At 43.8% G+C, this 24,720-nt stretch overlaps 1 pseudogene; it reads left to right on the top strand.

The window, feature by feature from the left end:
• Positions 1-336: 336 nt before the first annotated feature.
• Positions 337-24,720, top strand: part of LOC138854353 (uncharacterized) — a 41,395-nt pseudogene continuing 17,011 nt past the window's right edge.

The following is a 24,720-nucleotide window of genomic DNA, read 5'->3' as shown; positions in this document are numbered from 1 at the left end:
GGCTCGATCCTTCGTACTCTCTTATGGTAGACTAGGTGGAGATGGAGGGAAGGAGGAGGATGAAGAGGACAAAGACAAGGACGAGGAGGTAGACGAGGATTAACACAGCAGCAGTAGCATTATTATTATTATTATTATTATTATTATTAGTAGTAGTAGTAGTAGTAGTAGTAGTAGTAGTAGTAGTAGTACTAGTAGTAGTAGTAGTAATATCAGTAGCAGTAGTAATTGCAGTAGTAGTAGCAGTAGCACTAACATCATCAGTACAAGCAGCAGCACCACTAACAGCAATAGCACCAACACCACCAGAAGCAACAACAATAACAGTAGCAGCAACAACAGCAGCAGCAGCAGCAGCAGCAGCAGCAGCAGCAGCAGCAGCAGCAGCAACAACAACAACAGCAGCAGCAGCAGCAGCAGCAGCAGCAGCAGCAGCAGCAGCAGCAGCAGCAGCAGCAGCAGCAGCAGCAGCAGCAGCAGCAGCAGCAGCAACAACAACAACAACAACAACAACAGCAGCAGCAGCAGCAGCAACAACAACAACAACAACAACAACAACAACAACAACAGCAGCAGCAGCAGCAGCAACAACAACAACAACAACAACAACAACAACAACAACAACAACAACAACAACAACAACAACAGCAGCAGCAGCAGCAGCAGCAGCAGCAGCAGTAGCAGTAGTAGTAGGTGCAGTGGCGGCCACCATAACAACACAGAAACTTGGAAGACCAACACCAATTTTGTCGAAGCAAACATCAGTACGTGTGTCAGCTCTTCGGCAGCCACCCCCCAGCACCACACTGAGCCTGGCAGGGAGAGTGGGGGCTGAGAGTGCGGCCTGAAAGAGGGGTCGGTGGGTGGGAGAAGGGCGTAGGGAAGGACGGGTGGGTGGGGAATGATGAGGGGGAAGGTGAATTGGAAAGGGTGGGAGGGAGAGGGTATGAGGATATGATCATGTCTGGTGATCTACATTCTGTCCGTGTAGTGCGATCCCCTGCGCACACGCTTCCCTCTCTGCTCTTTACTCTCAGATCCACTACCACTCATGTGGAGATAAATGGCATAAAATACCGACGTTTCGCCCACTTAATGGGCTTCATCCACCCAAAACAGATCTATGACTTGATGAAGCCCACTGCGTGGGCGAAACGTAGTCAATAAAGGATAGCATTATACTGCAGTTGTGTTTATTTTTCCACCACTTATGTGGAAAACTTTTAAATTTTCTCGAGCTTTTTAATGAGGTATAAAGTCTACAGAAAAAAAAAACTCTTTTAGATCAAGACTATTTTTGGCCTCGTGAATCTGTATATCAACGGCGTTATGTCTACTACTTGGTGCTTCTCTATTCCTGACACCCGGAGTTAATTCCTTGCAGTTTTTATGTTGCCCTCTGTCTCCTTTCCCCACAACACAGTTTCCTTAATTGTCATTTACTGTGGTTAAACTCCAGCAGTGACTTTAACATTTTTGAAGGTTTGTAGCTTCCAATTCCTCGGTAAAGACTTCTTTGAACCTTCTAATGATTACTCACATATCTCCCTGTTATCCATTGTTACTTCATCTCCCTCCTTCTCGAGTCAGTTTTTCATCCTATTTAGCTACACATCAACTCAGGTTTTATTTTAGCTACCGCTGCTATGCTGTTTACGAATTGTCTTTCTGCTTCCCTTCTTATCCTAGCCTGGTTATTCCTAATTCATCAGCTTAGTGACTACCTACTCTATATGTTCTTGCCCGTTTTTTCTAAGCCTCTTCCTCACTGTTTTTCTTTCCAAACCATGGACTCTCTCTGTGCATTGCATTCCGTTTCTTCTTGCTGGTTTCAATATGACAGTGTCTTCGTGGCTCATTCTGAGTAAGTTCTCTGTCATCTCCTGTCACGTCTCTCTTTCCATTTCTCACTCTGCTGAAATTCATTTAGGAACTCTCTCATTGCTGGATAATTACATACTGTATGCTCTGCTATTTCTTGCATGTCTCCATCCCTTTCACCATCAAGTAGTCGATGCGTAAAACAATGTGGTCAATGGTTCCAGATATTCTTCATATTTGACATTTCCCTATGTTTACCTCACTTATGGTTGAATCAGGTGTATGAATGCTGCAGCTTTCATACACCTGTCACACTTAAGGGTGTGTGTGACAGGTGTATAAATGCTGCAATATGGATGAAGCAGGTGTGAGTGTTCTCCAGGACCCATAAAGGCGGGTGTATGGGTGTGGCAGGTGTGGCTGGCCTGTCTTACGAGCACATGCAGGCGTGGTGGGCGAGCTAACAAGACGTCACCGCCCTCCTTCCGACCATCTCCCGCCCTCAGCCCAATCCCCACGCCCCCCCTCCGGCTCGCCCCCTCCCTCCCCACCGCCCATGGATCACCTGCCGCCAATTTATGTGCTCCCTTTAATTATCTGGGAGATTATCGCTCCTCCTCAGCTCCGCCCAGGCAGGCATCGGCCATTATTCACGCGAGTTTGCAGCAAAGACCTGCAGCTGGATTATCTGAGATGGCTTTATGGCTGCCAAGCTGCCCAAAGTGTATAATGAATGTGTATAAGGTCGTCAGGTAAAGAAGTAGAGGTTCTATAATGAATATATATGTCATAAGGAGCTGCAGTCATATAATCAAGAGTGCATATCTTGCCATGTAAAGAAGTAAGAGTTCTGTAACAATTATACGTGCTGTGGGAAGTATAATCCGAATATATACGTTGTTGAACAACGAGGTAAGCGTTCCATAATGAAAACTTATATGCCGTGAGAAGATGCAATTGTATATCTAGTGAGCATTTTATGAGGTGAGAAGACATAGTTATATGATCAGTGTATGTATTATTAGATGAGAAGCTGCAGTTTTATTAGTGTATACATTATGAGGAGAGAAGCTGCAGTTTTATTAGTTGATAAATTAGACACAGGTGCAACTCTTGGGTATCTTTATTGAGGAAACGTTTCGCCATACAGTGGCTTCATCAGTCCATACACAGGAGAAGCTTGAAGAACAGGAGGAGAATGAGGTAATCAGTCCCTCAGCCTTGAGTCAATGTGGTCAGCCCATCAATCTTGAATATCAACGTGTCGGTTCTGTGAACCATTCATCTACAAAGTTTTATTAGTGTATACATTATGAGGAGAGAAGATGCAGTTTTATTAGTGTATACATTATGAGATGAAAAGCTGCAGTTGTATTAGTGTATATATTATGAGGTGAGAAAATACAGATGTATGATTAGTGTACATGTCGTGATGTATATTATTATTACTATTATTAGTATCACTGCAGTCTTAATAACTCACGCATAGTGTAAATGGTCTACACCAGACAAACTAAGACAAGAGACAACGTCAGAAAATCATCCAGGGACTGGAGAGCCACGATATCTTGGAAGACACTGTGCGTTCCTCAGACTGGCTGTGGAGAATAGTTATATTGAATAATTACTCATAGACATTATGCTTATAGAAGAAAGTATCGTACAGTAATAACGACTTTTGATTTCATAATGAATGTATATACGTCGTGATGCGAATCTTTGGTTTCATAATAAATGTGTATAGGTCATGATATGAAGCTTTATTGCCAGAACAAATCTGAATATGTCGTTATATGAAGCTTTAGGTGCATAATATATGTGTATACGTTAATCTTTGCTTGCATAATGAATGTGGATAGACATGATGTAAAACTTGAGATTTTACCTGCAGACGATACCGGGAGTCACTGCTCCCGCGGCCAGGTCCTGGACCAGGCTCCTTTTTGACGGCTTGATCAATCAAGTCTTGGTCAAACGCAGTCCGACGTTGGCACCACAGCCCAGGTGATCAGGAGCTAACTAGAGGAATTTATCAGGTTCCCTTTTGAAAACAGTTAGGGATCTGTTGTTAATTCTTTTCATGTACGAAGGAAGGGCGTTAAAAAGACTGTCTCCTTACACTGACTGTGTTATCTCTTAATCTATTTTATGGCACCCTTGCTTTCCATTATGGATATTTTGCAGCGCCTGCCAAGCTTCTTGCTATTGTAGGGAGTGATTTCAGTGTGTAGATTTGGGACTAATCCCCACATAATTTTTCAGGTATAAATTACGTACCTGTGATATAGCTATTCCAAGTTTCGAGTGTTTTTTTACCCTCGCAGCCCAGCCGGCATTCACCAGAATCTTCTGGTGAACGCCTGTTCAGCCTAGTTGTTGCTGGCTGATCTAGCACTTTTGCATTTACTGCAGCAATATTTCTGATACGTGCTAGTAGCAGATTGAATAATCTTGAACCAAGGAGGCTAACATAGATTTCTCTCATTATGCCCATGGAGTTCTTGCCTTTCAATGAGTCTATTTTGTATCTACCATATCTTAAACTCCAATAGGTTATGATAGTGTGTATATGACATATTATAATGTACCTCTCTTTTCCTTACTTCAGAAAGTACATTTCCAGCGCTCCGAGGCATTTTCAGTGCTTTATAAGCTTTACTGACCCTATGCAGGCAATAAATGATCTTTGTATCTTTTCCAACTGTTTTATCTCTTACCTGGAACTGAGCCGTCAACACCAAACAATATTCTGAACAAGAAAGAACAAGTTATTTAAAAGGTGTCACAACTGATGTTATTTCTCTCGTTTTAAAAGTTCTCATTATTTACCATATCATTATTCTGGCCTTCGATAAATTTGGTTTATGTATTCTCTTTGATAGGTCATCAGACATTATTCTACTGAAGACTTTCGCATGTCCCCTTCGTTATATTAGATGGCTCACCTGTGTTCTGTATCCAGTGTTCCTGTTGAGCTCTTCAATATTTCCATATCTGAGAAGTTAGAATTTGTCATCAATGAACATCATGTTAGTTCTCGTTGTCCAATGGAAAATTTCGTTGATTTGTGCTGGAAATTTTGTCCATATTTTCTACTGAGGAGATTTATGCTTATTTTGGTATAGCCAGAAAAGGATGATACGAAGCTTGTGGCTACTGTTGTCATCTATATCTGCTATGAGGATGAGAAAGAGCAAAGGCACCAAGAATCCTGTCTTGAGGTACTGAACTTTTTACACTACCAATGTTTAGATTTTTTTGTGTTGTTAACTACAGCACTTTGCGCTCTACTCACTGGAAAGCTGAATATCCATTTTCCTACTTTACTATTATACCTATCACTATGATCTCATTTGTCAAATACTTTAACGAAGTCCATGCAATCATAAGCATTTCTGACTGTTTTCCAAAGCCTCCGTAAATTTGTCATAATGATCTAGCAGTTGTAACAAACAGGATCTTCCTGCTATAAATCCATGTTGACTTAGGCTGAGTAGGTCATGTTTTTTTTTTTTCCGTAAAATTAGTAATCTGGCATATCACCACCCTTTCAAAGACTGTTATGTTATGTGATGTAAGTATTAACTGGTCTGTTATTTTTGCCAGAGCTCTACTGGCTCCTTGATGCAAAGGAGCTACGTCTGCACTTCCTAATACCTCTGTGATTTCACCTACAACTAACCACTTTCTCAAAAGAAAACTGAATGATTATGCTAGTGATAATTTGCACGTCTTTTTTTAACAGGGTTCCATGAAGCAGGACCAGGTGCAACATATTTTCTATTTTGTTTTCGAATTCTGGCGGATCTGTGCTTACGTCAAATTATGATTTGTAGAGTAGGCAGACGTAATGAAAAACTGTGGCTCCTCATCTCTCCCGTCATTTAGTGGATTGCTAAACAGTGATTCACACTATTTTCAGGATTTCGTTCATCTTATTTTCTTCATCAGTGCATGAACTTAATGTAAGAAATGTGCCAGTTCTAGAAGTAATGTTTAACTTGCATTTTGCGTATGTGTAGATATATTTAGGATTGTTCGTAGTTCCCTGAACGACTTTTATGCTCCTTTGGTGCTGGAGTCTGGTATGAATGTTTAACTTTTGCTGTATATGGGTAATCTCTCAAGTGTAGATTATCTGTTGTGACATATGATCGTCTTTAAGCAATTCAATAACCCCCGTTTCTTCTGCGCATTCCTCCAAGATCTTTTTTAAGCTTTCCCAAGAACTTAGGTGCCTGACTGGATTTTACAGAGTAGGGTCTCTGTATATTCTCCAGATCTGCAATTTCGCCTGCCTTAACATACCGAGTGTCAGTGGTTCGATTCCCGGCCAGGTAGAAACGTTCAGCATATTTCCTTACATCTGCTGCCCATGTTCACTTAGCAGTAAATATATACCTGGGTGTTAGTAGATTGTTGTGGGTGTCATCCTGGGGAGGGGGGTAGTATACCTCAGATAGTGCTGGGCTTCGAAATAACCTGAGGTAGGATAACAGCTCTTAGCCTGTAAAACTGATCTGTGTAAAAAATAAAAATGGAGTGTTAGAGTACCGTAATTTCCCAGTGTACAGAGAGAACATGTGACTTGAGTATCACCACCAGCTTGACGTCTCTTACTTTACATAATGAATGTGTATAAATCTTGATGTGAAGCTTTATTTTTATGATGAATGTGTATGTCATTATTACGTAAAGTTTTGTGGTTGTAGCTTTCAATCATCCTTAAACGCGGTAAAAATTATAAAAAGTATCTTTAAACACGGCAGGTATTACAATAAGTTTATTTAAATCATTAGTATTTTGAAATATTTTCTCTTCTGTAATGTCAATTTACCAGAGAGAGAGAGAGAGAGAGAGAGAGAGAGAGAGAGAGAGAGAGAGAGAGAGAGAGAGAGAGAGAGAGAGAGAGAGAGAGAGAGAGAGAGAGAGAGAGAGAGAGAGAGAGAGAGAGAGAGAGAGAGAGAGAGAGAGAGAGAGAGAGAGAGAGAGAGAGAGAGAGAGAGAGAGAGAGAGAGAGAGAGAGAGTGAGAGAGAGAGAAGACAGTACCCTCCACCTTCGTGAATCTCCTCAAGATCTTAAAGATAATACTCTCCACCTTGAATTTCCTCTAGACCTTCAAACAGCATCCTGCAAGAGTGTTCCTTGTGCCAGCCTCCAGAAGTGTGCCTCCACTACCCTCCAGAAGAGTACCCTCCACCAGGCTCCAGAAGTGTACCCTCCACCAGGCTCCAGAAGTGTACCCTCCACCACCCTCCAAAACTGTACCCTTGTTCCCACAGTTTAGGTCTTATAATCGCTGGGCTTGTCACAAATACTTCTCCGATATGATAATCCACATCGACCTGGCTCCGGCTTGCTGCCCACCACCATCAACCACCACCATTACCACCTTTTCCTCTCCACCGCTATCTTCCCCTCCACCTCCGCCATCAACACTACGGTGTGCAACTACGTACATTACCACACTATCATAGCGACCTTCAATCACTGATAAAGTGATGCTCAATAAGGTAACTTAGCCCTGCCCAACTTATCTTAGGCTAACCTGCATCATGTGGGTGATGCTCAGTGCAAGTGAGGTGAAGCCTGCTGGTCGCCAGGCTACTGCAATTATGTATTCTTAGGTATATGTATTATTATTATTATTATTATTATTATTATTATTATTATTATTATTATTATTATTATTATTACTAATACTACTTTATTCACGTGAAAGCCCTAAACCGTTGGGGTTATAGAGCGCCCTAGCTTTAAAATATTGAAAGGCTATTGTAAGATAAATCTGCACTGTTTCTGTATGCATGTATATATATAAGTAGTGCATTTATGTATTATATATATGTTTTTTTTTTCAACAACCGGCCGTCTCCCACCGAGGCAGGGTGACCCAAAAAAGAAAGAAAATCCCCAAAAAGAAAATACTTTCATCATCATTCAACACTTTCACCACACTCGCACATTATCACTATTTTTGCAGAGGTGCTCAGAATACAACAGTTTAGAAGCATATACGTATAAAGATACACAACATATCCCTCCAAACTGCCAATATCCCAAACCCCTCCTTTAAAGTGCAGGCATTGTACTTCCCATTTCCAGGACTCAAGTCCGACTATATGAAAATAACCGGTTTCCCTGAATCCCTTCACTAAATATTACCCTGCTCACACTCCAACAGATCGTCAGGTCCCAAGTATCATTCGTCTCCATTCACTCCTATCTAACACGCTCACACACGCTTGTATGTATGTATATATGTATGTATGCATGTATGTATGAATTGTATGTACTGAATGTATCCAAGTATTGTGTGTATGTAATGTATGTACTGCATGTAAGTGCGTATGTATGTATGCATGAATGTACTGTATACATGTTTGCATGCATATATGTAGTCCAGATTTCTCCCACTCTCTATTATTTTCTCTCCTTACACTGTTTTGTTTTGTGTGATGGTAGAGATATATTAATAAGATTCCATTTCTGAAGTGGACGTGATGGGTCATCCTGAGAGACGGTAGTTGTTAAGTGATAGTAACTGTAGCTCTGCTGGAAGGTGACCTTTGATGCTGTCGTAGCTGATGAACCTTTGATGCTGTCGTAGCTGATGAACCTTTGATGCTGTCGTAGTTGATGAACCTTTGATGCTGTCGTAGAGTGAACTGATGCTGTGTAGCTTTGATGAACCTTTGATGCTGTCGTAGCTGATGAACCTTTGATGCTGTCGTGGCTGATGAACCTTTGATGCTGTCGTAGCTGATGAACCTGATGCTGTCGTATGCTGATGAACCTTTGATGCCGTCGTAGCCGATGAACTCGATGCTGTCGTAGCTGATGAACCTTTGATGCTGTCGTAGCTGATGAACCTTTGATGCTGTCATTAGCTGATGAACCTTGATGCTGTCGTAGCTGATGAACCTTTGATGCTGTCGTAGCTGATGAACCTTGATGCTGTCGTAAGCGATGAACCTTGATGCTGTCGTAGCTGATAACCTTTGATGTGTCGTAGCCTGATGAACCTTGATGCTGTCGTAGCTGATGAACCTTGATGCTGTCGTAGCTGATAACCCTTTGATGCTGTCGTAGCTGATGAACTTTATGTCGTAGCTGATGAACCTTTGATGCTGTCGTAGCTGATGAACCTTTGATGCCGTAGTCATGCTGATGAACCTTGATGCTGTCGTAGCTGATGAACCTTTGATGCTGTCGTAGCTGATGAACCTTTGATGCTGTCGTAGCTGATGAACCTTTAATGGAATACTTGACCATATCCTCATTGTCTTACTGAAGCCTATCAGCTCAGGCTGACACTACTGAAGTCTGTCAGCTCAGGCTGACATTACTGAAGTGTGCCAGCTCAGGCTGACACTACTGAAGTCTGCCAGCTCAGGCTGACACTACTGAAGTCTGCCAGCTCAGGCTGACACTACTGAAGTCTGCCAGCTCAGACTGACACTACTAAAGTCTGCCATCTCAGGCTGAAACATTTCACCAGTGTATGTGAATGATCCTGTGTGATGTAATAACAGTGCACCATAGTTAACCTTTTTTTCTGCTATGTAACTATCATAGATAAGTGTAGCAGCACACTGATGATATATCCATTTTTTTTACATAAAAAATAATCCACTGCAGTCCACCTCCCCCCCTTCCCTTGGTACCGCTGCCACAAGAAGGGGAACAAGGAACAACTACTACCACTACTACCACCAGCATCACCACCACCACCACCACCACCGGTCTGACCTCTCGGCTTTATGTATTTTCCTTTAATAGTGTAAAATTATGCCCCAGCATCGTGCGCCAGCAACAAAATGACGGCCTTTCCCCCTCTTCACCCCACCTCCACCACTCCCCCATCCTCCAGGTGATGAGAGAAAAACAAAAGGTTCTCTCCCCATTGTCACACCGGGAGTAAAGGATGTGAAAGGATGTCTTGTTATTACTCCCGGCCGAGTTAATTAGCAAACACCACCCAGATATCAATTAATTATTTCCGCCACTTCAGCATTTGAAAACAAGAGAAATTATGCAAACAGTTCACGTACCCTGGAGGAAGGAGTATTTTCTCATCTTCCCTTAATAATCCACTTAATATCATACCTCATTAAGTGTCTTAGAAATACAATTAAAAGCGACTCTCCTTAGGGGTTATTGTAAACCCTGATAAAAGTGAATACAAATTATTTTATTAATAGTAATACTGAATAAATGAACTTAAACTATTACTGGAGCATTAATATATGATTACTGGGAATATTAAACGATATAATATTACTGGAAGGATCAATACTACTGCAGCATAGTTGAAGGAATATGAAGGTAATTATAAGCAACACCCTAACACCCACTTCAGGGCCGAGTCAGTGAATCAGCACAGCTACTGTGACATTTCTTAGCTTTAAGGAGGCCTTCCAACGCCCAATATCCACTACACTTCATCTACAGCTAACATTTCCAGGAGAAACCTATCAGAAGTCTGGCTTGCAATACACACACACACACACACACACACACACACACACACACACACACACACACACACACACACACACACACACACACAGCAACGCACGCACTGCACGCACGCACGCACGCACACACACACACACACACACACACACACACACACACACACACACACACACACACACACACTGCACCTGGAACGGAACAAGAGTATAAATGACAACCAGCACGGTTTCATGGAAGGCAAATCCTGTGTCACAAACCTTCTGGAGTTTTAAGATAACGTAACAGAAGTAAGGCACGAGAGAGAGGGGTAGGTTGACTACATTTTCTTGAACTGCAAGAAGGTCTTCGAAACAGTTCCTCACAAGAGATTAGTGCAGAAGCTAGAGGATCAGCCGCGTATAACGGGAAGGGCACTTCAATGGATCAGAAAATACCTGACAGGGAGGCAACAACGAGTCATAGTACGGGATGAGGTATCACAGTGGGCACCTGTGACGAGCGGGGTCCCAGAGGGGTCGGTCCTAGGAGCAGTCCTATTTTTGGTATATGTGAATGATATAATGGAAAGGATAGACTCAGAGGTGTCCCTGTTCGCAGATGATGTGAAGTTCATGAGGAGAATTAAATCAGATGAGGATCAGGCAGGCCTTCAAAGAGACCTGGACAGGCTGGACACCTGGTCCAGCTACTGGCTTCTCGAATTCAACCCTGCCAAATGAAAAGTCATGAAGAATGGAAATGGGCAAAGAAGACCGCAGACAGAGTATAGGCTAGGTGGCCGAAGACTGCAAACCTCGCTCAAGAAGAAAAATCTTGGGGTGAGTATAACACCGAGCACGTCTCCGGAAGCACACATCAACCAGATAACTGCTGCAGCATACGGGCGCCTGGCAAACCCGAGAATAGCGTTCCGATACCTCACTAAGGAGTCTTTCAAGACACTGTACACCGTGTACGTCAGGCCCATACTGGAGTATGCAGCACCAGTTAGGAACCCACACTTGATAAAGCACGTCAGGAAATTAGAGAAAGTGCAAAGGTTTGCGACAAGGTTAGTTCCAGAGCTAAGGGGAATGACCTATGAAGAAAGGTTAAGGGAAATCGGAATGACGACACTGGAGGACAGGAGGGTTAGAGGAGACATGATAACGACATACAAAATACTGCGTGGAATAGACAAGGTGGACAGAGACAGGATGTTCCAGAGAGGGGACACAGAAACAGGGGGTCACTCTTGGAAGTTGAAGACTCAGATGAGTCACAGGGATGTTACGAAGTATTTCTTCAGTCACAGAGTCGTCAGAAAGTGGAATAGCCTAGCAAGTGAGGTATTGGAGGCAGGAACCATACATAGCTTTAAGACGAGGTATGATAAAGCTCATGGAGCAGGGAAAGAGAGGACCTAGTAGCGTTCAGTGAAGAGGCGGGGCCAGGAGCTGAGTTTCGACCCCTGCAACTACAATTAGGTGAGTACACACACACACAGACATACATGAAGCACTAAACTACAGACCAGTGTCACTGACATGTATAGTATGTAAAGTCATGGAGAAGATTATAAGGAGAAGAGTGGTGGAACACCTAGAAAGGAATGATCTCATCAACAGCAGCCAACATGGTTTCAGGGACGGGAAATCCTGTGTCACAAACCTACTGGAGTTCTATGACATGGTGACAGCAGTAAGACAAGAGTGAGAGGGGTGGGTGGATTGCATATTCTTGGACTGCAAGAAGGCGTTTGACACAGTTCCACACAAGAGATTAGTGAAAAAACTGGAGGACCAAGCAGGGATAACAGGGAAGGCACTACAATGGATCAGGGAATACTTGTCAGGAAGACAGCAGCGAGTCATGGTACGTGGCGAGGTGTTAGAGTGGGCACCTGTGACCAGCGGGGTCCCACAGGGGTCAGTCCTAGGACCAGTGCTGTATCTCGTATTTGTGAACGACATGACGGAAGGAATAGACTCTGATGTGTCACTGTTTGCAGATGACGTGAAGTTGATGAGAAGAATTCACTCGATCGAAGACCAGGCAGAACTACAAAGGGAACTGGACAGGCTGCAGACTTGGTCCAGCAATTGGCTCCTGGAGTTCAATCCCACCAAGTGCAAAGTCATGAAGATTGGGGAAGGGCAAAGAAGACCGCAGACGGAGTACAGTCAAGGGGGGCCAGAGACTACAAACTTCACTCAAGGAAAAATATCTTGGGGTGAGTATAACACCAGGCACATCTCCTGAAGCGCACATCAACCAAATAACGGCTGCAGCATAAGGGCGCCTAGCAAACCTCAGAACAGCATTCCGACACCTCAGTAAGGAATCGTTCAGGACCCTGTACACCGTGTACGTTAGGCCCATATTGGAGTATGCGGCACCAGTTTGGAACCCACACCTAGTCAACAAACCTCACTCAAGGAAAAATATCTTGGGGTGAGTATAACACCAGGCACATCTCCTGAAGCGCACATCAACCAAATAACGGCTGCAGCATATGGGCGCCTAGCAAACCTCAGAACAGCATTCCGACACATCAGTAAGGAATCGTTCAGGACCCTGTACACCGTGTACGTTAGGCCCATATTGGAGTATGCGGCACCAGTCCTAGTCCCAGAGCTAAGAGGTATGTCCTACGAGGAGAGGTTAAGGGAAATCAACCTGACGACACTTGAGGACAGGAGAGATAGGGAGGACATGATAACGACGTACAAAATACTGAGAGGAATTGGCAAGGTGGACAAAGACAGGATGTTCCAGAGATTGGACACAGTAACAAGGGGACACAGTTGGTAGTTGAAGACACAGATGAATCACAGGGATGTTAGGACGTATTTCTTCAGCCACAGAGTAGTCAGTAAGTGGAATAGTTTGGGAAGCGATGTAGTGGAGGCAGGATCCATACATAGCTTTAAGCAGAGGTATGATAAAGCTCACGGTTCAGGGAGAGTGACCTAGTAGCGACCAGTGAAGAGGCGGGGCCAGGAGCTTGGACTCGACCCCTGCAACCTCAACTAGGTGAGTACACACACACACACACACACACACACACACACACACACACACACACACACACGCACACGCACATGCACACACACACACACACACACATACATGTGTGTATATATATATATATATATATATATATATATATATATATATATATATATATATATATATATATATATATATATATATATATATATATATATATATATATACATTGGGACAGTGATGAAATAAGACATTTATTTAAAAAATAAATACACGGCATTAATATGATATATAATTATTTATTAAGAGATAAGAGCACCCTTTGCTTTTAGAATCATTGCTACGCTTTGGCATAGAATCGACCAATGATGAACATTGGTCGTAACAACAGCAGTAATTAGCTTTTCCACAGCAGAACAATCCTGTTTTGCGATCCTGTGTTTGGTTATTGCCCGTAGAATCTTAACTGGGTTGGGGTCAGGAGAGTTTCTAGGTCAATTTAGAACGCTCAGGCCACACATGGAGCAAGTTCCTGCTGGAAAACGCCTTCTCCGTCAGGAAATGTCTATCCACAATGGAAAGCAAAGGAGTTGCCAGGATTCCCTTGCATTTTTCACAGTTCATCGTTCCCTCGACAATAACAAGCCGTCCAGGGCCTTTAGCAGTAAAACTAGCCCCAAACCATCTTATGTGGGTGTTTTGGCGCTTGTTGAATATGCCCATTCCGAAGAAGTTTGCTTTTGCTCAGTCTCACTACCACTGATCTGTACCCATGTACTTCTAAATGCGCCTCAACTGCAAACAACTTTTCTCCATTCATCTATCGTCCATCCCTTTTGATCAAGTGCCCACCGCAGCCGTTTTGTCTTCATAACAACATTTAATAATTGTTTCTTTACCAGCTTTCTGGTAGTTCATCTAACTTCAAGGCGCCTTCGTCAAATAGTTGAAGAAACATTTACGCCAGCAGAAGCCAAATCTCTCTGTAGATCTTTGCTAGTTTTCTTGGGATCTTTCACACTATTTCTTCTAACAACCTTGTCATCGTGAGATGTGCTCTCGCGTTTTCCTCCACATCTTCCTCGACGCAGCGCTCCACAATGACCATTGTCGTCAGCTTTCTTCAGAATCCGACTAACAGTTTACCTCGCTTGGCTTGAATTTTCGGTGATCTGCCTAATACTCAAATGAGCATGTTTTCTAAGAGCAAAAATACTTGCATGCTTCATAGGTGTAACATCTATCATGAAGGGGAGAATTTGGCGAAATCACATTCACTCACGGAGTACACGTGTAGCAATAGTCTTACAGAACAACAGCTGTTGTAACACTAACAAGAGTACCAGCGTTACAACATAGCTGAATGGTTGTCAGAAAAGAAAAGAATCCAAACTATATTAATTAAGCCGGAGACTAAGACATAGTATGAAATATTCACAAAATTTACTCCAGTGCCAATTAATTTGCACACTACTGTGAATATCTATTTATCTATCTATATATATATATATATATATATATATATATATATATATATACACACAAATAACCCGCACATAAAAGAGAGAAGCTTACGACGACGTTTCGGTCCGACTTGGACCATTGACAAAGTCACACTAACCAGAGGTGGAGCAGGACGGCTGTATATAGGCAGGAAGAGGTGGTGGTAGTAGTAGTAGTAGTAGTACAAGAATTGTATATAATACCGACAAGATGAAATTAAGACACATGCACAACACCCGGGCATCCCCATCGTAGACGTTTCGCCATCCAGCCAGCCACTGGATGGCGAAACGTCCACAACAAAGACAACCAGACGCCGCACGTGTTGTTGCAATCATCACATCAGAAGCTTGCAATATTGCAAAAAAGACGAGGAGGTCCAAGCAAATAAGATCATAGGGAGCGCCTTGGGCTATCAAAGGCGATCCCTGTGGGCGTATTTCCATGAACGTCCTTCTTTTTTCTGCGACATTGCAAGCTCTTGAAAAAGTTAACTTAGCCTACCTCTAGCACTACTGCAGTGACAATCTCAGGGGATAAACTTATCCTACCCGCTACTGTTCAAAGAAACTTGAAGATGCACTTATCGTGCCAACAGCGCAGTAACAAACTGAGAAATTCAATTATATCTTGTCTCTCGTGATTTCACAAGCTCTGGGTAATGCACTTAGCCTGCTTCTAGTGATCTTGCAAGTTACTGGGATACACTTAGCCTGCCTCTAGTTTACTTGTTAGTTACTGGGATACACTTAGCCTGCTTGTGGATGCTGCATCATGGCAGGACAGGAGGAGATGGTATCCTGGGAGGGTCTCATAATTCGCTGTGTTATCATCATCAATTCCGGAGTCCATATCGCAACCCAGCTCCCACTTCTCCAGTTTAAACGTATATTTCATCTCATAATGTCCCATCAATTGCTGTTTCCGCTGTCCATCGCGCGCTTCCCACTCTATTTCGCTACTGTTACGACTCTCCCATCGCTCAACCAGTCCAGAAACGAACGATTCTGTCCTTGTTTACCGGATTTCCTCAATAGTAATAAGTGAATATATTGATCTCAAGTGAAAAGGAAGCCTATAAAAGAGGAAAAATTATTTTTTGAGGGGTCAGCCTTGAGCGAAAGATTTAGAAAGCGAGCGAAAAGTATGAAAGGGGTGGCTCCCAGACGCCATCTATTCCACTCAAAACTTTGTGAACTTTCGTAGGAAGAGCAAGTATTTTTTAAGAGGAGGCGCTCATTTCGTTAATGTACGTCATCGTTTGTCATAAGCCACTTCACTTTTGTAGATTAAGACTCATGAAACGGATGAAGGATGGAGGGGAGAGGGGTGAGGGAGAGGGTGAGGGCAAGGGAGTGAGAGCAATGGAGAGGGAGAGTGCAAGGATGAGGGAGAGGGTAAGGAAGAGGAAGGTGGGGGGAAGGGTAAGAAGACTAGAGCAAGGAAGATGAGGGCAAGAGAGAGGGTGAGAGTGAAAGAATGGGCTACTGAGAGGGAGAAAACGAGACTGATAATGACGGAAAGGACGAGGGAGAAGAGAGCAGGGAGGGAGAGGGCGAGAGTGAAGGAGTGGAAGAGTGAAAAAATGGATAACGGAGGAAAAAGATGAGGGAGAGTGGAAGAAGGGGTAAAGGGAAACGGAGATGGAATCTGGAAAGAAGGGAGAGCGCGAGAGAAGGGCGGGAAAAGTGTAGGGAAGGTAACAAAAAAAGAAGGAATAAGGAGAGCAAATAAGGAGGTAAAGAGCAAGTGAGAGCAAGAAGAGAAAGTAGTGTGTGTACTCACCTAATTGTGGTTGCAGGGGTCGAGACTCAGCTCCTGACCCCGCCTCTTCACTGATCTCTTACTAGGTCCTCTCCCTCTCTGCTTCCTGAGCTTTGTCATACCTCTTCTTAAAACTATGTATGGTTCCTGCTTCCACTACTTCACTTGCTAGGCTATTCCACTTCCTGACGACTCTATGACTGAAGAAATACTTCCTAACGTCCCTGTGACTCGTCTGAGTCTTCAGCTTCCAGTTGCAACCCCTTGTTTCTGTGCCCCCTCTCTGGAACATCGTATCTCTGTCCACCTTGTCTATTCCTCGCAGTATCTTGTATGTCGTTATCATGTCTCCCCTGACCCTTCTGTCCTCCAGTGTCGTCAGTCCGATTTCCCTCAACCTTTCCTCGTACGACATTCCCCTGAGCTCTGGGACTAGCCTTGTTGCAAACCTTTGTACTTTCTCTAACTTCTTGACGTGGGATTGTGCGTGTGTTTGTGTTTGTGTGTGTGTGTGTGTGTGTGTGTGTGTGTGTACTCACCTATTTGTACTCACCTATTTGTGGTTGCAGGGGTCGAGTCCTAGCTCCTGGCCCCGCCTCTTCACCGGTTGCTACTAGACCCTCTCTCTCCCCGCTCCATGAGCTTTATCAAACCTCGTCTTAAAACTGTGTATGGTTCCTGCCTCCACTACGTCATTTTCTAGGCTATTCCACACACTGTGTGTGTGTGTGTGTGTGTGTGTGTGTGTGTGTGTGTGTGTGTGTGTGTGTGTGTGTGTGTGTGTGTGTGTGCTTGTGTGTTTGTGTGTGTGTGTATGTGTGTGTGAGAAGCACTGTTTATCTGAAAGAAAACGGATTTCCTTGGAGAAGAATTCAGAGAACGGCGAATAAAAAAAAAAAAAAAAAAAAAAAAAAAGAGAAAACGAAAGGCAGAAACATAAGACACAGACAGACAGACACACATTTTCTTGGACTGCAAGAAGGCGTTTGACACAGTTCCACACAAGAGATTGGTGCAAAAACTGGAGGACCAAGCAGGGATAAGAGGGAAGGCACTACACTGGATCAGGGAATACTTGTCAGGAAGACAGCAGCGAGTCATGGTACGTGGCGAGGTGTCAAAGTGGGCACCTGTGACCAGCGGGGTCCCGCAGGGGTCAGTCCTAGGACCAGTGCTGTTTCTGGTATTTGTGAACGACATGACGGAAGGAATAGACTCTGAGGTGTCCCTGTTTGCAGATGACGTGAAGTTGATGAGAAGAATTCACTCGATCGAAGACCAGGCAGAACTACAAAGGGATCTGGACAGGCTGCAGACCTGGTCCAGCAATTGGCTCCTGGAGTTCAATCCCACCAAGTGCAAAGTCATGAAGATTGGGGAAGGGCAAAGAAGGCCGCAGACGGAGTACAGTCTAGGGGGTCAGAGACTACAAACCTCACTCAAGGAAAAAGATCTTGGGGTGAGTATAACACCAGGCACATCTCCTGAAGCGCACATCAACCAAATAACTGCTGCAGCATATGGGCGCCTAGCAAACCTCAGAACAGCATTCCGACATCTTAATAAGGAATCATTCAGGACCCTGTACACCGTGTATGTTAGGCCCATATTGGAGTATGCGGCACCAGTTTGGAACCCACACCTAGCCAAGCACGTGAAGAAACTAGAGAAAGTGCAAAGGTTTGCAACAAGACTAGTCCCAGAGCTAAGAGGTATGTCCTACGAGGAGAGGTTAAGGGAAATCAACCTGACGACACTGGAGGACAGGAGAGATAGGGGGGACATGATAACGACATACAAAATACTGAGAGGAATTGACAAGGTGGACAAAGACAGGATGTTCCAGAGATTGGACACAGTAACAAGGGGACACAGTTGGAAGCTGAAGACACAGATGAATCACAGGGATGTTAGGAAGTATTTCTTCAGCCACAGAGTAGTCAGTAAGTGGAATAGTTTGGGAAGCGATGTAGTGGAGGCAGGATCCATACATAGCTTTAAGCAGAGGTATGATAAAGCTCACGGCTCAGGGAGAGTGACCTAGTAGCGATCAGTGAAGAGGCGGGGCCAGGAGCTCGGACTCGACCCCCGCAACCTCAACTAGGTGAGTACAACTAGGTGAGTACACACACACACACACACACACACACACACACACACACACACACACACACACACACACACACACACACACGCGCGCGCGCGCGCGCGCTACAGGGGACCTAGCGGGGTTCAGTGAAGAGGCGGGGCCAGGAGCTGAGTCTCGACTCCTGCAACTACAATTAGGTGAGAACGTTATGGAATAGGTATGCTGATGATATTTTAGCTACGCAGACAGAGGACTGGTAACTGTTTGGTGGCTGAAAAATATAGTGAGAGAGAGTGGGGGTCATCCTTCCTGGTAATGTTGATAATTCAGAGAATCGGTTAACCGCAAACTTAAATATTTGGATAATTAGATAGGTAAGACATACGTGCAAGTTAGGAACAGGAGGGCCCCGTTAATACAGCAGGTTAGGTTCTAGGCTACTGCTGTAAAGCTAAAATCGCTGTAAAGTGAAACACAGCCCTCTTTCACTTTCAAATGAATGCAAAAGCTTGATAATATGTTTTATACTATCATATATTAAATGAGCAACAGAGCTAGACCTGAAAAATGCACATACAGTATACACATTACTTACCTTAAAATATTTACGTCCTTACCTTATAGTGAGTGGTGAATATATTTATTGTAGGAAATCTGAATAAATGAAGAATGAGTATAATTTAAAACTGCTGAATTAGCGAAACGCTGTAAAGCGAAGCGCTATAAAGTGGGGCCCTCCTGTCTCTTTATTCCAAAACGTTTCACCTACACAGTAGGCTTCTTCAGTCGAATAAAGAGAAAGTAGCAGAAGCAGTGGAGCTGCAGAGACTAACCAATCATGGACATGAATAGCCGATATAATCATGGAGATGTAGAGACGATATAATCAGTCCATCACCCTTGAAGAAGTAGTTTTGAGGTGGTCAGTCCCTCAGTCTGGAGACGAGTTCTCCACAGTCTGGACATTTGGATAATTGCTTTCTTGGTCACCTTTCTGACCAGATTTCAAGAATTACTGAGAAGCTTGCCAAACAATACACAGGTTAAATTCCAGGTAATACTGCTGTAATATTTGTCGTTCTGTTTCCATATATAGTGAGTGTTACTGTGAGGCTTTGTGAAGTATTTTGTTAGTGTGAAGATACAACTGATATGAGGATGAGTGTCGCCAGGACGATGTGAGTGCATCACCACAACTGGAGTGAGCGCATCACCACAACTGGAGTGCATCACCACAACTGAAGAGAGTGCATCACCACAACTGAAGTGAGTGCATTACCGCAACTGAAGTGAATGCATCACCACAACTGAAGTGATTGCATCACCAAAACTGAAGTGAGTGCATCACCACAACTGAAGTGATTGCATCACCAAAACTGAAGTGAATGCATCACCACAACTGAAGTGAGTGCATCACCACAACTGAAGTGATTGCATCACCAAAACTGAAGTGAGTGCATCACCACAACTGAAGTGAGTGCATCACCAAAACTGAAGTGAGTGCAACACCACAACTGAAGTGAGTGCATCACCAAAACTGAAGTGAGTGCATCACCAAAACTGAAGTGAGTGCATCACCAGAACTGAAGTGAGTGCATCACCAGAACTGAAGTGAGTGCATCACCAGAACTGAAGTGAGTGCATCACCAAAACTGAAGTGAGTGCATCACCACAACTGAAGTGATTGCATCACCAAAACTGAAGTGAATGCATCACCACAACTGAAGTGAGTGCATCACCACAACTGAAGTGATTGCATCACCAAAACTGAAGTGAGTGCATCACCACAACTGAAGTGAGTGCATCACCAAAACTGAAGTGAGTGCAACACCACAACTGAAGTGAGTGCATCACCAAAACTGAAGTGAGTGCATCACCAAAACTGAAGTGAGTGCAACACCACAAATGAAGTGAGTGCATCACCAAAACTGAAGTGAGTGCAACACCAAAACTGAAGTGAGTGCAACACCAAAACTGAAGTGAGTGCATCACCAAAACTGAAGTGAGTGCATCACCAGAACTGAAGTGAGTGCATCACCAGAACTGAAGTGAGTGCATCACCAAAACTGAAGTGGGCACATCACCACAACTGAAGTGCATCACCACAACTGAAGTGTCGACGAGTTCACTTCTTAATACTGACAGATATTGCAACATTCTTGACGTATATTAAGAGTGTCTTAATGCTACTGAAGAACTCTTCCTCAGACGAACTACAAATACTCTTCCTTTCATTGGATCAACACTGATTAATTCCTATACCAAAGGCAGCGCTGTAGGATTCCTACTGGTTTAGCGCTTCCCATAACATTAATTCAGCAAGAAGCAACGAGGCGACAGATAATTACTTCCAATATATAATCGCCTCTAAATCTACATAATATAAAGAGTTATGACAAATTTTAATAACTTTTCAGTTGTCTACATAAACCTTTTTGTTAGAATAAAATGATTTTCGCAGGCATATATATATATATATATATATTTTTTTTTTCATGGAAAAAAGTGTTCGCCAGCCAAAATTCAGCTTGGTTACAGTCATTTGTAAAATCTGAGCCACCAAATTTGTCTAAAAATCGCATTTCCTAAGTATTATCTCGGTATACTTTTATAAGAGTCTTATTTTGAAAATTCTAGTTTTGTATCCGAGTGGGCCGCCCCACCAGCCTGCCCGCCCACTCCATACGACCCACTGTCCGCCCACTCGCTCCTTTACCCCACCTGACACCCATCTTTGCTCCAGAAATATCCCCCATCACTTCCATTTATGAGGGGAACAACAAAGACTTGTGATGTCATCGTGGACCGGTGCAGAGTGTACCATTCTTGTGGCTCACGTTAAGTGAAACGCTTCCGACAATGTTATTTCCTTGTATTTGCTTCTTCATACATTCTTGAGAAGCCTGACTGCGAGATACACACATGACTCCCTAGGTAATGCTCGCTCCTAACGTGCAGCCTAATGCACACACTCTCTTTATATGACAACATAATGTCTTACCTCATGTGTGTGTATCTTTCTTTGTGACTTACCAAGACAGAGAGAGAGAGAGAGAGAGAGAGAGAGAGAGAGAGAGAGAGAGAGAGAGAGAGAGAGAGAGAGAGAGAGAGAGAGAGAGAGAGAGAGAGAGAGTGTGTACTCACCTAGTTGAGGTTGCAGGGGTCGAGTCCGAGCTCCTGGCCCCGCCTCTTCACTGGTCGCTACTAGGTCACTCTCCCTGAACCGTGAGCTGTATAGTCCTTGTGGCTTAGCGCTTCTTTTTGATTATAATAATAATAATCTCCCTGAACCGTGAGCTTTATCATACCTCTGCTTAAAGCTATGTATGGATCCTGCCTCCACTACATCGCTTCCCAAACTATTCCACTTCCTGACTACTCTGTGGCTGAAGAAATACTTCCTAACATCCTTGTGATTCATCTGTGTCTTCAACTTCCAACTGTGTCCCCTTGTTACTGTGTCCAATCTCTGGAACATCCTGTCTTTATCCACCTTGTCAATGTGTGTGTGTGTGTGTGTGTGTGTGTGTGTGTGTGTACTCACCTATTTGTACTCACCTATTTGTGGTTGCAGGGGTCGAGTCATAGCTCCTGGCCCCGCCTCTTCACTGATTGCTACTAGGTCCTCTCTCTCCCTGCTACATGAGCTTTATCATACCTCGCCTTAAAACTATGTATGGTTCCCGCCTCCACTACTTCACTTTCTAGACTATTCCATGACTTGACTACTCTATGACTGAAGAAATACTTCCTAACATCCCTTCGATTCATCTGAGTCTTCAACTTCCAATTGTGACCTCTTGTGTCTGTGTCCCATCTCTGGAACATCCTGTCTTTGTCCACCTTGTCTATTCCGCGCAGTATTTTATATGTCGTTATCATGTCTCCCCTGACCCTCCTGGCCTCCAGTGTCATCAGGCCGATTTCCCTCAACCTTTCTTCGTAGGACAATCCCCGTAGCTCTGGGACTAGTCTTGTTGCAAACCTTTGCACTTTCTCTAATTTCTTGACGTGCTTGACTAGGTGTGGATTCCAAACTGGTGCTGCATACTCCAGTATGGGCCTGACGTAAATGGTATACAGGGTCTTGAACGACTCCTTACTGAGGTATCGGAACGCTATCCGTAGGTTTGCCAGGCGCCCGTATGCTGCAGCAGTTATCTGATTTATGTGCGCCTCAGGAGATATGCTCGGTGTTATACTCACCCCCAGATCCTTTTCCTTGAGTGAGGTTTGCAGTCTTTGGCCATCTAAACTATATTGTGTCTGCGGTCTTCTTTGCCCTTCCCCAATCTTCATGACTTTGCATTTGGCAGGGTTAAACTCAAGGAGCCAGTTGCTGGACCAGGCTTGCAGCCTGTCCAGGTCTCTTTGTAGTCCTGCCTGATCCTCATCCGATTTGATTCTTCTCATTAACTTCACATCATCTGCAAACAAGGACACTTCTGAGTCTATCCCTTCCGTTATGTCGTTCACATATACCAAGAACAGCACAGGTCCTAGGACTGACCCCTGTGGAACCCCGCTTGTCACAAGCGCCCACTCTGACACCTCGTCACGTACCATGACTCGTTGTTGCCTCCCTGTCAGGTATTCTCTGATCCATTGCAGTGCCTTTCCTGTTATATGTGCCTGATCTTCTAGCTTTTTCAGTAACCTCTTGTGAGGAACTGTGTCGAAGGCCTTTTTGCAGTCCAAAAAAATGCAGTCGATCCACCCCTCTCTCTCTTGTCTTACTTCTGTCACCTTGTCATAAAACTCTAGTAGGTTTGTGACACAGGATTTTCCTTCCCTGAAACCATGCTGGTTGTCAATTATACACTTGTTTCTTTCCAGGTGCTCCACCACTCTCCTCCTGATGATCTTCTCCATGACCTTGCATACTATACACGTTAGTGATACAGGTCTGTAGTTTAGTGCCTCATGTCTGTCTCCCTTTTTAAAAATTGGGACTACATTTGCCATCTTCCATACCTCAGGGAGTTGCCCAGTTTCAAATGATGTGTTGAAGATCTTTGTTAATGGCACACACAATATCTCTGCTCCCTCTTTAAGGACCCACGGAGAGATGTTGTCTGGTCCCACCGCCTTTGAGGTGTCAAGTTCGCATAGCAGCTTCTTCACTTCCTCCTTGGTTATATGTACCTCATCCAGCACTTGCTGGTGTACCCCCCTGTTCTGATTTCCTGGAGTCCTACTGGTTTCCACTGTAAATACTTCTTTAAATCTCGTGTTGAGCTCCTGACATACCTCTCGGTCGTTGCTTGTGAATTCCCCATCACCCTTCCTCAGTCTGATTACCTGGTCCTTGACTGTTGTTTTCCTCCTGATGTGGCTGTACAACAGCTTCGGGTCAGTCTTGACTTTCGATGCTATGTCATTTTCATATTGTCGCTGAGCCTCCCTTCTTATCTGTGCATATTCATTTCTGGCTCTTCGGCTAATCTCTTTATTTTCCTGAGTTCTCTGTCTTCTGTACCTTTTCCATTCTCTAGTACACCTAGTTTTTGCCTCCCTACACCTTTGGGTGAACCAAGGACTCGTTCTGTTCTTCCCATTATTTCTGTTTCCCTTGGGAACAAACCTCTCCTCTGCCTCCTTGCATTTTGTTGCCACATAGTCCATCATTTCTTGTACTGGTTTTCCTGTCAGTTCCCTCTCCCACTGAATGTTTTGAAGGAAGTTCCTCATGCCTGAGTAGTTCCCCCTTTTGTAGTTTGGTTTTTCCCATCCTATTCCTGCTACTCTCTCCACTTGGAGCTCAACTATGTAGTCGAAGCACAGAACCACATGATCACTAGCTCCCAGGGGCCTTTCATACAAGATATCCTCGATGTCTGAACTACTCAAGGTGAATACAAGGTCCAGTCTTGCTGGTTCATCTTCTCCTCTCTCTCTGGTAGTGTCTCTAACATGTTGATGCATGAGGTTTTCCAGTACTACATCCATCATCTTGGCTCTCCATGTTTCGGAACCCCCATGGGGCTCCAGGTTTTCCCAGTCAATCTCCTTGTGATTGAAATCACCCATAACTAGTAACTTTGCTCCCCCCACGTGTGCTCTCCTGGCC

This window comes from Cherax quadricarinatus, chromosome 55, assembly GCF_038502225.1.
Source record: "Cherax quadricarinatus isolate ZL_2023a chromosome 55, ASM3850222v1, whole genome shotgun sequence".
Taxonomy (NCBI): Eukaryota; Metazoa; Arthropoda; class Malacostraca; order Decapoda; family Parastacidae; genus Cherax; species Cherax quadricarinatus.
The sequence above is the reverse complement of the archived record's forward strand: the minus strand, read 5'-3'. Positions and strand labels throughout refer to the sequence as shown.